Here is a 12,879-nt window from a genome sequence, read left to right on the forward strand (position 1 = left end):
GTATAATTTGTGGAGGGGAAGGGAAAAAACAAATCATTTAAATAGGGATACAGGTGGACTCGTTGCAACAATGAGATGTACAAGTTGTTATGTCGAAAACGAACTTTACAACTTTAGTGGGGGGGGGGAGGATTGGTGGGGGAGGGCAGGGGGAGGATGGGAAGGGGTGGGAAGGGGAAACAAAGGAGGAGGCTACAATGCTTGATAAGAAATGTATTCATTATCTTGCCCATGTAATTGTAACCCCTCTGTACAGTATTTTCACAATTAAAAAAAAAAGAAAAGAAAAAAGAGAAAAAAAGGGAGGGAGGGAGGGAAGGGAGGGAGGGAGGGAGGGAGGGAGGGAGGGAGGGAAGGGAGGAAGGGAGGGAGGGAGGGAGGGAGGGAGGGAGGGAGGGAGGGAAGGGAGGGAGGGAGGGAGGGAGGGAGGGAGGAAGGAAGGAAGGAAGGAAGGAAGGAAGGAAGGAAGAAAGGAAGGAAGGAAGGAAGGAAGGAAGGAAGGAAGGAATTAGATCTGATGACAGAAGCAGAAGTTAGAGTGATAGTACCATAAAAGAATCGCAGCCGCAGCTGGGCTGGAAGACGAAGGACCATAAGCCAGGGAGGGTAGCTTCTAGAAGCTAGAAAACCAAGAAAACACATTCTCTTCTCCGGCCTTTGAAAGAGTAGTCAGCTGGCACTGTGGTTCTAGCTGGATGACATTGTGTTTGGCCTTCTAATTTCCAGGACAGAAAAGTAATGAATGTACTATGTCTTAAGCCACTAAATCTATGGCAATTTGTTAAAGTAACAGTGAGAAATTAATACACAGATTAGGCATTTTCACAACACATATTACAGAGGAGGAAAAATAATTTTCCCCTGCCCACCTTATGACCATTAGTGGGATGGTCTCCAGAAACAAAAGGTAGTTATTGAGAGAAAAACAAAACAGAGGTTTATTAACAACTATATTTCATATATATCATGGGACACATTCAAGTAGCCAGTAATTCACAAAGGAATTTTAAAATCCAGCTCATAAAACATACCCAACCCTCCCCCAAAAAAACCAGAAAAGTTTTAGAGACAAAGGAAAAGGACACTGAGTCTCTAGAGACAGGATCTAAAGGGTAGATGAAGGCGAGAGAGTAAAGCTGGTGTCTGTGCTGGTGCCACTGGTATGGCTGTCTTCAGTGACTAAGCCCTTTTTCAACTTCTGTTCTTTTAGCGAAGAAGCTGGGAGGACAAGAAGCCTTTCCTATGTGACTTCCTTCCCTTTGTCCGCAGCTCAGAATAACTTACTGGACAAAGACGCATACTGAGGGTGGCAGGTTCTGATCTCCTTCAGCAGGGAAAAGGGGAATAAAGGAGCTGTTCCCAAGACACATCTGGTGCAGACCAGAACGTTTTCTGCTTTCCTCCACCATAAACTGGAGACACGGAAGTGGAAGGACAAGGAGAGGGAGGGAGGGAGGGAGGGGGATAGAAAGAGAAAGAGGGAAGAGAGAGAGAGACAGAGACAGAGACAGAGAGACAGACAGAGAGAGAGAGAGAGAGAGAGATTTAAAAGAAGCTACTACCTGAGAGTCTCTGGTTTCTTTTTCACAAACTTCCAAGGGCAGCTAGGGAAGAGCAGGTGTTTGTAAACACTAAGAACGTTAAATAATTTAAACATCATCAGTGTAATTTGCTAAAGAAAATAATGCGCTGTTTAAAAAGACAGAACTACAAAACTTAAGAAATTCCTCTCCAAGCATCAGTGGCTCATACCTACGATCCTAGCTACTCAGGAAAATGAGATCTGAGGATAGTGGTTCAAAGCCAGGCTGGGCAAGAAAAGCTGTGAGACAAATACCTCCAATTAAACAGAAAGGAAAAATAAAACAGGGTGTACCTGTGGCTCAAGCGGTAGAATGCCAGCCTTGAGTGAAAAAGATGAGGGACAGCACAGAACAAAAAAGAAAAAGAAACGAAGGAAGGAAGGAAGAAACGAAGGAAGGAAGGAACAAAGGAAGGAACGAAGGAAGGAAGGAAGGAAGGAAGGAACGAAGGAAGGAACGAAGGAAGGAAGGAAGGAACGAAGGAACGAAGGAACGAAGGAAGGAAGGAAGGAAGGAAGGAAGGAAGGAAGGAAGGAAGGAAGGAATTTCTCATTCTAGAAGCCATTCTGGAGTTCTCTCTGTCTCGGTCTCTGTCTCGGTCTTCCTGTCTCTGTCTGTCACTCCTCTATCTTCCTCTGTCTCTCTGTCTCTGTCTCTGTCTCTATCTCTCTCTCTCTCTCACACACACACACACACACACACACACACACACAATGCAGGGATCGAGTTAAAGAAGAAAAATACTCAAACAAAAAGAGGACCAGAAACAGATTGGTTTATGTTCATGTTGTCAAGCAAATAACTAGCCCTACCTGTCACATAGGTTTTGTCTCAAGACATATGTTTTAAATATATATGTATATATGTACATATATGTGCATGTGTATATACCCATACGTACACACACACATATACATCAGTTTCCTCTGGGGCTTCGATTCAGATCTGCATATCAAGGTTTTACTCCTTTCCCCTGGTGACCCATTTGTCTGAGGGAGGCATTCAATTAGCCTCCCAGAGCAAATTGATTCAGTATTGACCAGCAAAGTCTTCTCACTTGAAAGACAGATTATGCAGAGGTTGGGCGTCACTGCCAGTAGTCAATACTCCAAGTGCAAGGGTCCAGATGATTCAGGAATATGAAATGAGCAAGGGTCCTCCCCAGGCACCTGGAGCACAAGGGCTTCCTCCCCTTGCAGAATAAATAGCCTAGGAGGGAAATGTACTTCGGTCAAATCAGGAAACTCATTCCTATTCTCTGCTAGTAGGAAATGGGGATAGAGGAGCGAGGCCATGGTTTCTTGGCTTCCAGAACCATCACTGGGATTGAAAGCTTCAGATGCCTCATGTCTCCAGGTCACTGCTCTTCAGAGAAATGCCCCTGCTCTCTTCTAATGCCCTGTACCCCACTTCCTTCCTGCACCCCGCTTCTCCCTCTCTGGTCTGCAACACCTGAGTTTATCAAATTCATCAACACTCTGTCTTCACCTCCTCACACGCTACATCTATCTTGATCAGCAAAAGCTAAACACAGACAGGCAGCAGTGGTTCACTCTTTGTAATCCCAGCCACTCAGGGGACTTAAATCTGAGGAGCAAGGTTCAAAGCCAGATAGGCAAATATCTCCAAATATCTCACCACTGAAAAGCCCAATGTGGAGCTGTGGCTCAAGTGATGCGGCTGTGGCACAAGTACTAGAGCTCCAGCCTTGAGTGAAAAAGCTAAGGGACAGCACCCAGGCCTCGAGTTCAATTCCTAAGACCAGCACAACAACAACAATAACAAAAAAGATAAATACTTGCTAATTTTAGACAAGAAGTTGAGTCCCCTATATTTACAGCATCAGAAAGTCCAGTATTCCCAACGGGAGTGACAGAACTACTAATAAATTATAACTGTGTTGTACTTAATATTTACTTACTGATATTTAGATTAAAGGAAAGGAAAGATGCGGGCCTGTGGTATCCAACACTGGCATTTAATCATTGTTATTTCTCAAATGATTGATTTGTTGGTATGTTTGACAACCTTGAATACTTGACAGAATAAATCAAACCTTCCTAAAAGCCTTCCCTAGATCATCCCAAGAACCCACAATGAATACGACTGTCCTTCATCCAGTTTGAAAAAGCATAAAATAAGCTCCATTAAAATAATTAGGACCCCCACCACCAATGGTAAGGTTTAGTCTCCACATATTTACAGCATTTCATTTTTATTTATATCTTCACACCGTTTGAACAGGGTGACCCTTTTGATTGTGTAGCACACACATCATTTAAGACATGTAGAAGCTGAGATCCATTTTCATTTACTTGCAGAAAATGAAGCCCATGCCAGCTACTTGCAGAAAGAATAGTGAGGTTCAAGCCAGTCTGTATAATCCCAGGTAAAGGCATAGGGAAGCCTCATCTCTGATATGCAAACCACAGAGAAAAGCTGTATACATTACTAACCAGTCCCTCTTAGTCCCAAGGACCCAAGGATATATATGTAAATGCACACATGGTTCCTGTCTGGTAGCTCATGCTTGTAATCCTAGCTACTCAAGAGGCTGAGATCTGAGGGGAGGTGGTCAGAAGATCGCTAGCTCAGGCAGAAAAGTCTGCAAGACTCAGTTGTCAATTAATCAGCAAAAGTCTGGTAGAGCACCTGCCGTGAGCAAGCAAACTGAGCACAAGCAAGAGGCCCTAAGTTCAAGCCCCAGGAATTTTTTTTCAAAAAAGTAAATAAAGGAGTGAGTAAGTACACACAGTGTAATGAACTCATCCAAAGATGGATGATCATTTGCAAAACTGTTTGGATACAGTCCCTCTAACACATATGTGCACAATTCCTCAGTTAACAAAATACAGCTCTAGCTCCTTCTGCTTTCATTTGGAATAAAATGTCACATAAAATGAAAAGCCCTATCTTTAACACTATCCAAAACGATGCTTCTCCCAAAACACTTCTTTTACTTATTCTTTCCAGTGACATTTCAGTAGTTCTTTGGTGTCTAAAGGGAAAAGCATTCTAGTATGAACTAAAAGTGGGTAAAGCCACCCAAGACAGAAAAGGCTGTCTCCAATTAATAGCAAAATGTCACACTGCAAGTGTGGCCCAAGTGGTAAAGCACCATTCATGAACAGGCAAGCTTAGTGAGCAGGAGGTCCTGAGTGAAAGCATCAATACTTGAATGTACCATGCATGTGCACGAGTACGCCTGCTGTACAGGGGTGTGTGTGTACACACACACACACACACACACACACACACACATACACACACACACAGATAACAGGAGAGATTTTTCTCAAAAAATCATTTTCTTCTTCTAACCATATCCTTCTTTCTCTCTCTCTCTCTCTCTCTCTCTCTTTCTTTCTTTCCTTCTTCCTTTCATATTTATATATTTACTTTGTCCTAGGATTTGAATTCAGAGCCTAAAGTTTACTCAGCTTGTTCACTAAACTGAGCCCTGCCTCCAATCCAGCATTTTGCTCTCTTAATTGGAGATGGAGCATCATGGACTTTTCTGCTGGCTTCGAACTTCAATTCTCCCCAGGTCTCAGGCTGCTCAGTAATTAGGATTACAGGGCATGAGCCTGTGGTACCTGGTTCTAACCATAACTTACTTTCAAATCTTTTTAAGTGGGAAGTTGATCCATGTGTATTAAAATGACAAAGAAGATTACATTTCCAAAGAACACAGAAAACTCTACAAAATGCAAATGAAAAAGTAAGCTTGGCTCTGTACAACCTCTTTACAATCAACTAAAATTTTTAAAAAATGGAAGAAAGGGGACCTGCCCCAAACAGGCATTACTCAAAGTCTAACTGAGCAAGCACAGGAGGAAAGGAAAGAAGAAAAACTTAGGAAAACGGAATGGCAGGGACAACAATGCATCTCTCTATACTTTCTCTTAATATAAATGGGCTGAATTCGCCAATTAAAAGAAAACGAACTGAGGACTGGATCAGAAAACAAGACCCATCCATCTGTTGCCTTCAGGAGACCCACTTCTCAGCCAAACATACAAACAAACTCAGAGTGAAGGGGTGGAAAAGGATCTACCAATCAAATTCCCCCAATAAGAAAGCAGGTGTAGCTATCCTGATATCTGACAAAATAAACTTTTCATTAAAATCAGTACAGAAAGACAAGGACGGACACTACATATTAATAAAGGGAACAATCCAAGAGGAGGATATAACCATCATCAACTTATATGCCCCAAATATTGGTGCACCCAGATATGTTAAACAAATGCTCTCAAACTTACAGAATAAAATAGATCCCAATACGATAATACTAGGAGACTTTAACACGCCACTCTCACCAAAGGACAGGTCTACCAACCAGAGGATTGGCAAAGAAGCTACCGAATTAAGTGAGGCCATACTTCAAGCGGAATTAACTGACATCTACCGAGTATTTCACCCTAAAACAACACAGTACACATTCTTCTCAGCAGCTCATGGAACTTTCTCCAAAATAGACCATATCATAGTTCATGCAAGGAACTTAAGCAAATACAAAGGGATCGACATAATCCCCTGTATCCTATCTGACCACAGTGGAATCAAGCTAGCTCTCAATAACAAAGCATACCGCAGAAATTTCTCTAATACATGGAGATTGAACAGCACACTCCTTAACAAGGCCTGGGTAACAGAAGAGATCAGAGAAGAAATAAAGCATTTCCTAGAACTCAATGAAAATGAAAACACCTCACAAAGAAACTTGTGGGACACAGCAAAAGCAGTCCTGAGGGGCAAATTTATTGCCCTCAGTGCCCACATCAAGAGAATGGAGACAGACCAAGTAAATAATCTCATGTTGCAACTAAAACAGCTAGAAAAACAAGAAAAAATGGGACCTAAAGCTACTAGACGAAGCCAGATAACCAAATTGAGAGCAGAGATTAACCAATTAGAAAATCAGAAAACCATAACCAAAATAAACCAAACAAAAAGCTGGTTCTTTGAAAAAATAAACAAAATTGATGGCCCGTTGGCAAGATTAATTAAAAAAAGAAGAGAGGAAACCCATATTAATAGGATTAGGGATGCCACGGGAAACATCACAACACGTACCCAAGATATCCAAACAATTCTAACAGACTACTTTCAAAAGCTATACTCTCCAAAGGAAGAAAATCTGGCGGAAATGGATGCATTTTTAGAGAAATACAAGTTACCCAAACTGAGCAAAGAAGAAGTTAACCAATTAAATAAGCCAATATCCTATAATGAGATACAGGAAGCTATCAAAAGTCTTCCAACAAAAAAAAGCCCAGGACCAGATGGATTCACAGCAGAATTCTATAAGACCTTTAAAGAAGAACTAATACCCATACTCCTCAAGCTCTTCAGAGAAACAGAGAAGGAGGGAGCTATCCCAAACTCATTCTACGAAGCCAATATCACACTCATCCCCAAACCAGGCAAAGACCCAACCAAAAAGGAGAATTACAGGCCAATCTCCTTGATGAACACAGATGCAAAGATCCTTAACAAGATTCTAGCTAACAGAATCCAGAAACACATAAAAAAAATAATACACTATGATCAGGTAGGCTTCATCCCAGAGACACAGGGATGGTTTAACATACGTAAGTCAATAAATGTAATCCAGCATATCAACAGAGCCAAGGTCAAGAATCACATGATTATCGCCACAGATGCAGAAAAGGCCTTTGATAAAATTCAACATTCATTCATGCTAAAAGCTCTGGAGAAAATAGGAATAGAAGGAACATTTCTAAAAACAATAAAAGCCATTTATGACAGACCAATAGCCAATATTATACTTAATGGGGAAAAGCTACAACCAATCCTCCTAAAAACAGGAACAAGGCAAGGATGTCCACTGTCTCCACTCCTCTTCAACATAGTCCTAGAACCCTTAGCCAGGGCAATAAGGCAAGAAAAAGACATTAAAGGGATCCGCATAGGGAAAGAAGAAGTGAAACTATCCCTTTTTGCAGACGACATGATACTATACCTCCACGATCCCAAAAACTCCATCCCCAAACTTTTAGAAATCATAAGTCACTTCGGCAAAATAGCAGGATACAAAATAAACCCACAAAAATCAGTTGCCTTCCTATACACTGAGAACGCACAGGAAGAGAGGGAAATAAAGGGAGCAACCCCATTCACAATAACCTCCCAAAAAATAAAATATTTAGGAATTAACCTAACCAAAGATGTAAAAGAACTATTTAATGAGAACTATAAAAAGTTAAAGAAAGAAATTGCAGAAGACACTAGGAAATGGAAAGACCTCCCATGCTCCTGGATAGGCCGACTTAATATAGTAAAGATGGTGATACTTCCAAAACTAATATACAAATTCAATGCAATTCCTATTAAAATCCCAATGACGTACATCACTGAAATACAGAAAACAGTCCAAAAATTTATATGGAACAACAAAAGACCTAGAATAGCCAAAACAATTCTAGGGGATAAAGACAATATGGGAGGGCTATCCATGCCGAACTTCAAACTCTACTACAGAGCTATAATCACAAAGACAGCATGGTACTGGCACAAAAACAGACCCGAAGACCAATGGAACAGAATAGAAGATCCAGATATAAATCCACAGGCCTACAGCCAGCTGATATTCGACAAAGGAGCCAAAGACATACAATGGAAGAAACACAGCCTCTTCAACCGCTGGTGCTGGGAAAACTGGGCAGCCACATGCAGAAAACTAAAAGTGGACCCCAGCCTATCACCATGCACCAACATCAACTCAAAATGGATTAAAGACCTTAACATTAAACCTGAATCTCTGAAACTACTGCAGGACAGAGTAGGAGAGACACTTGAACTAATAGGCACAGGAAGGAACTTCCTGAACAGAGTCCCAGGGTCACAACAAGTTGGAGAGAGACTCGACAAATGGGACTACCTTAAAATAAAAAGCTTCTGCACAGCTAAATCTATCGCAACTAAGCTAGAAAGACAACCAACTAATTGGGAAAAAATATTTACCAGCAATATATCAGACAAGGGGTTAACATCCTGTATATACAGGGAACTCAAGAAACTAATCCCTCCCAAACCTAACAAACCAATTACTAAATGGGCAAGGGAACTAAAGAGGGACTTCTCAAATGAAGAAATAAAAATGGCAAAGAAACACATGAGGAAATGTTCATCATCCCTGGTGGTGAAGGAAATGCAAATAAAGACAACCCTGAGATACCACCTTACCCCAGTCAGAATGGCCCACATCCACAAATCAGCCAACGACAAATGCTGGAGGGGATGTGGAGAAAGAGGAACCCTATTACACTGCTGGTGGGAATGTACACTTATACAACCACTTTGGAAAGCAGTCTGGAGGGTCCTTAGAAAGCTAAAGATTGACCTCCCTTACGACCCAGGCATACCACTTCTAGGCATCTACCCTGAACAACAGGAACCAATATACAAGGACACGTGCACCTCCATGTTTATTGCAGCACTGTTGGCAATAGCTAGGATATGGAAACAACCTAGGTGCCCCACCACAGATGAATGGATCCAAAAATTGTGGTATCTATACACAATGGAATATTATGCAGCCATTAGAAATGACAAAATAATGGCATTTGCAGGGAAATGGATGGAGCTAGAAGGAATCATGTTGAGCGAGGTAAGCCAAGAACGAAGAGACAAATGGTACATGGTCTCCCTCATAAGTGGATGCTAAATCCAAAAGGTTAGGTGATACGACAAAACTAACAGGACTTAAGAAACAAAGAACTCCCGCTCATCTGGTTGAACCACTACTAAATATCCTCATGCTGCTGATCACAAATATGGTATATAACATGTGAACACTGTTATATATTACAGACTGTGGTAGACAATTTGCTCCAGGGAAGTTAGAATGAACTTGTGACTTTGAAATTATGTAATCATTTAATCACAATCAAAAAAAAAAAAAAAAAAAGAACCTCGGGGAAGGGAGGGAGGGAGGGGATGGTAGGGGGAAAACAATGGAGGGGGTAACAATGTTCAAGAGGAAGTGTACTCATAACCTCACTCATGTAACTGTAACCCTCTGTATAGTAGCTTTACAATAAAAAAAAAAAAAAAACAGAAAAAAAACAACAAATAAAATCAAATAATCAAATCAAAAAAAAAAAAATGGAAGAAAGTAAACATACCTACATTTCTATTGCTACTATGAAAAAAAAGGCATACCAGTTTAAGAAGTTCATAAAAGACCGTCTTATACAAAGATAACACGATGTTTATTTTTGTGTGGAAGCATGGTAGCAGTTAAGGACAATTTTTTTTCTTTATGTTCTTTATAATATTTTAACAATAAGCATATGCTGCTTTTAAGTTGAATTTATTTTTTGTTTGTTTGGTTTTTGGTTTTTTTTTTTTTTGCTGGTCGTGGGGCCTGAACTCTGGGCCTGGACACCGCTCTTCAGCTCAAGGGTAGCACCCTACCACTTGAGCCACAGCACTACTTCCAGTTTTTTCTGCTTATGTGGTGCTGAGGAATCGAACCCAGGGCCTCATGCATACAAGGCAAGCACTCTACCACTGAGCCACTTTCCCAGCCCTTAAGTTGAATTTATTAAAAAACATTGTAAGTTCCAAAAGGCCCTGAGCCACATTAGGGAAGCTTCTGGATTATGTAACCACTGCACTGCCCCAAAGAAAGAGGCCATCCTACCTTGGATCTTCCCACACTCAGGTCCCTACATAACATCATGTATGATCCTGCTGCACAGGTCACCAGGCACCATTGGCCAGCCCTGTGAACCACCCCGGTGGCCGTGTACCACCCCATAGCCTGGGAAGCACCTGGCACCTCCCGAGCATCTGGACCTACAGAGGTCCTAGGAAGTCAACAGGATTCCTGTTCTTCTTCCCATGGCTCCCCGAGACAGTTTAGCCTCCAGCGGAAGCTATGAGGAGCAGACAGGTGGTTCCCACCACCCACCCTGGGCTATTGACTTCAGGGAACAGCAAGGCAGATCTTCATAAGCAGAACCATCTCCAGAGGCCCTAGGAAGTCTCCCTCAGGCAGGAGATGCCAGGTACTGCAGCTCAGAGTCCATGCAGACCTTAGATGCGAACAGAAGCCCCATCCCTTTGCTGAGCACACTGTCTGTCCCACCTGAGCTAACCAGAATGCTCCTCACAAGGCCTATAGACACAGACAGCACACCACATTCACAGGCAGGTACGCTTTATCCAGAGTCACCAGCAAACCTGCCCCAAGTCTAGCATACCCTTTCACCAAAATAAGAGAACACAAAAGGAAAACTATAGACTAATTTCGCTGATAAACATTTGTGCAAAAATCCTCGGCAAAATTCAACAAATCATTAATGATTAAGTAGGATTTATACCAGATGCAGGGATGGTGAAACATGAGCAAATCAACAAATGGAATACAACACATTTTAACAAATAAAGCCAACAAACATATGATCATCTCATCAAGTACAGAAGCATATTTGATAAAAATCGGTGTCCCTTCATGATTAAAAAATAAATGACTTAATTACATATGGATGGAAGCTACCTCAATAAAAGTCTGTCCAGAAAATCCCAAGCCAACACCACACTGAGTAAGGAAATGTTGTTATCATTTCTCCTCCGCCACCAAAGCAAGACAAGGGTGTCATTTTCATCACTGTTATTCAGTGTGATAGTAGTCATCTGATCAGTGACCAAGAGAAAGAAATAAGGGGTATACAAATAGGTAAGAAGGGGATTCAAATTTTCACTCTTTGCAGATATTTTATATGCAGGAGAACACTAAAGATGCCATTGAAAAACTGTTAAGATTGCTAAACTCAGTAAGTTGGCAGAACACAAAACCAGCTTATAAAAATCAATCACTTCTTTATATACTAACCATAAAATTCCTGAGAAACAAAATCAAGAAAACAATCACGATAACTACAAAAAACAAACAACCTCTAGGTCTTAGCATGCTGGACCATGCCTGTAATCCTAGCTACTTGGGAGACAGAGATCAAGAGATTACAGTTCAAAGCCAGCGTGGACAAAAAGTCAGTGAGACACCATCTCAACAACAACAAAAATCAGGCATGGTGGTGTTCCTCTAAAAATCTCAGCTATATGCTAGGTCTGAAAAAGAGGATCGAATTCTGAGTCCAACATAGGGGCAGGAGGAACATAAGACTATTCCAAAAAATTTAAACAGAAAGGACTAGAAGTAGACTGAAGTGGTAGAGCACCTGCCTAGCAGGCATAAGGCTCTGAGTTTAAACCTCAAAAATAAACAATAAACTAGGAATATTTTTTATTTAAAAGTATAATCATTCAATAAGCTTCCCATAATAAACATTATAAAACAGCGATAATAGAAATTGAAAAAGACACACACGAAACTAGGTAGATAGCAAATGTTCATTCCTTGGAAGAACTGATATTTGTGTTAATATCCATATTAACTGAAGCAATCTACAGGTTCAGGTCAGGCCCTATCAAAACACCAATGTCATTCTTAAAGAAACAAATACAAGCTGGGTGGCAGTGAGTCACTCCTATAAATCCTAGCTACGCAGGAGGCTGAAATCTGAGGATGGAGATTCAAAGCCAGCTGGGGCAAGAAAGTCCATGAGACTCTTATCTCCACTTAACCACTCCCCAACCCCCCAAAAAAGCTGGAAGTGAAGTTGTGGCTCAAGTGGTAGATTCCTAGCCTTGAGTAAAATAAGCTCAGAAAGAACATCCTGACCCCGAGTTCAAGCCTCAGGACCGACTAATACAAAAAGAAAAAGAAACAAATACTCCCAAAATGTGTATGGAGTTACCAAGACCCCAACAGCCAAAACAATCCTGATCAAACAAGAATAAAGCATTATAATACCTGACTTCAGAACATACTTCAAAACTATAGACGTATGTCATGTCAAAAACGAGCTTTACAATGTTGGTGGGGGGGAGGGGGGAAGGATTGGGTGGGGGGGAGGGGGGAGGCTGGGAAGGGAGGTGAAGGGTAAACAAAGGAGGAGGCTGCAATGCTTGGTAAGAAATGTATACATTATCCTGCCCATGTAATTGTAACCCCTCTGTACAGTATGTTCACACATAAAATAAAATAAAATTTAAAAAAAAAAATGAACCAAACTATACCTCCCTGGTGTTGGACGATGACTTGAGAAAGGAAATGTTATTACCAGACCTGGAGAATGAGACAATCAAAACAGGGAAGAAGAGAATAAAAATACCACAGCACAGAACCCTGTATTATTGTGCATGAGGTCTTGTGTCAATAAAGTAACTCAGTGAGTTTAGCATCACACTTAAAGGCTAG

Source organism: Dipodomys spectabilis, unplaced genomic scaffold (genome assembly GCF_019054845.1).
Source record: "Dipodomys spectabilis isolate Male_0828 unplaced genomic scaffold, ASM1905484v1 ptg000043l, whole genome shotgun sequence".
Taxonomy (NCBI): Eukaryota; Metazoa; Chordata; class Mammalia; order Rodentia; family Heteromyidae; genus Dipodomys; species Dipodomys spectabilis.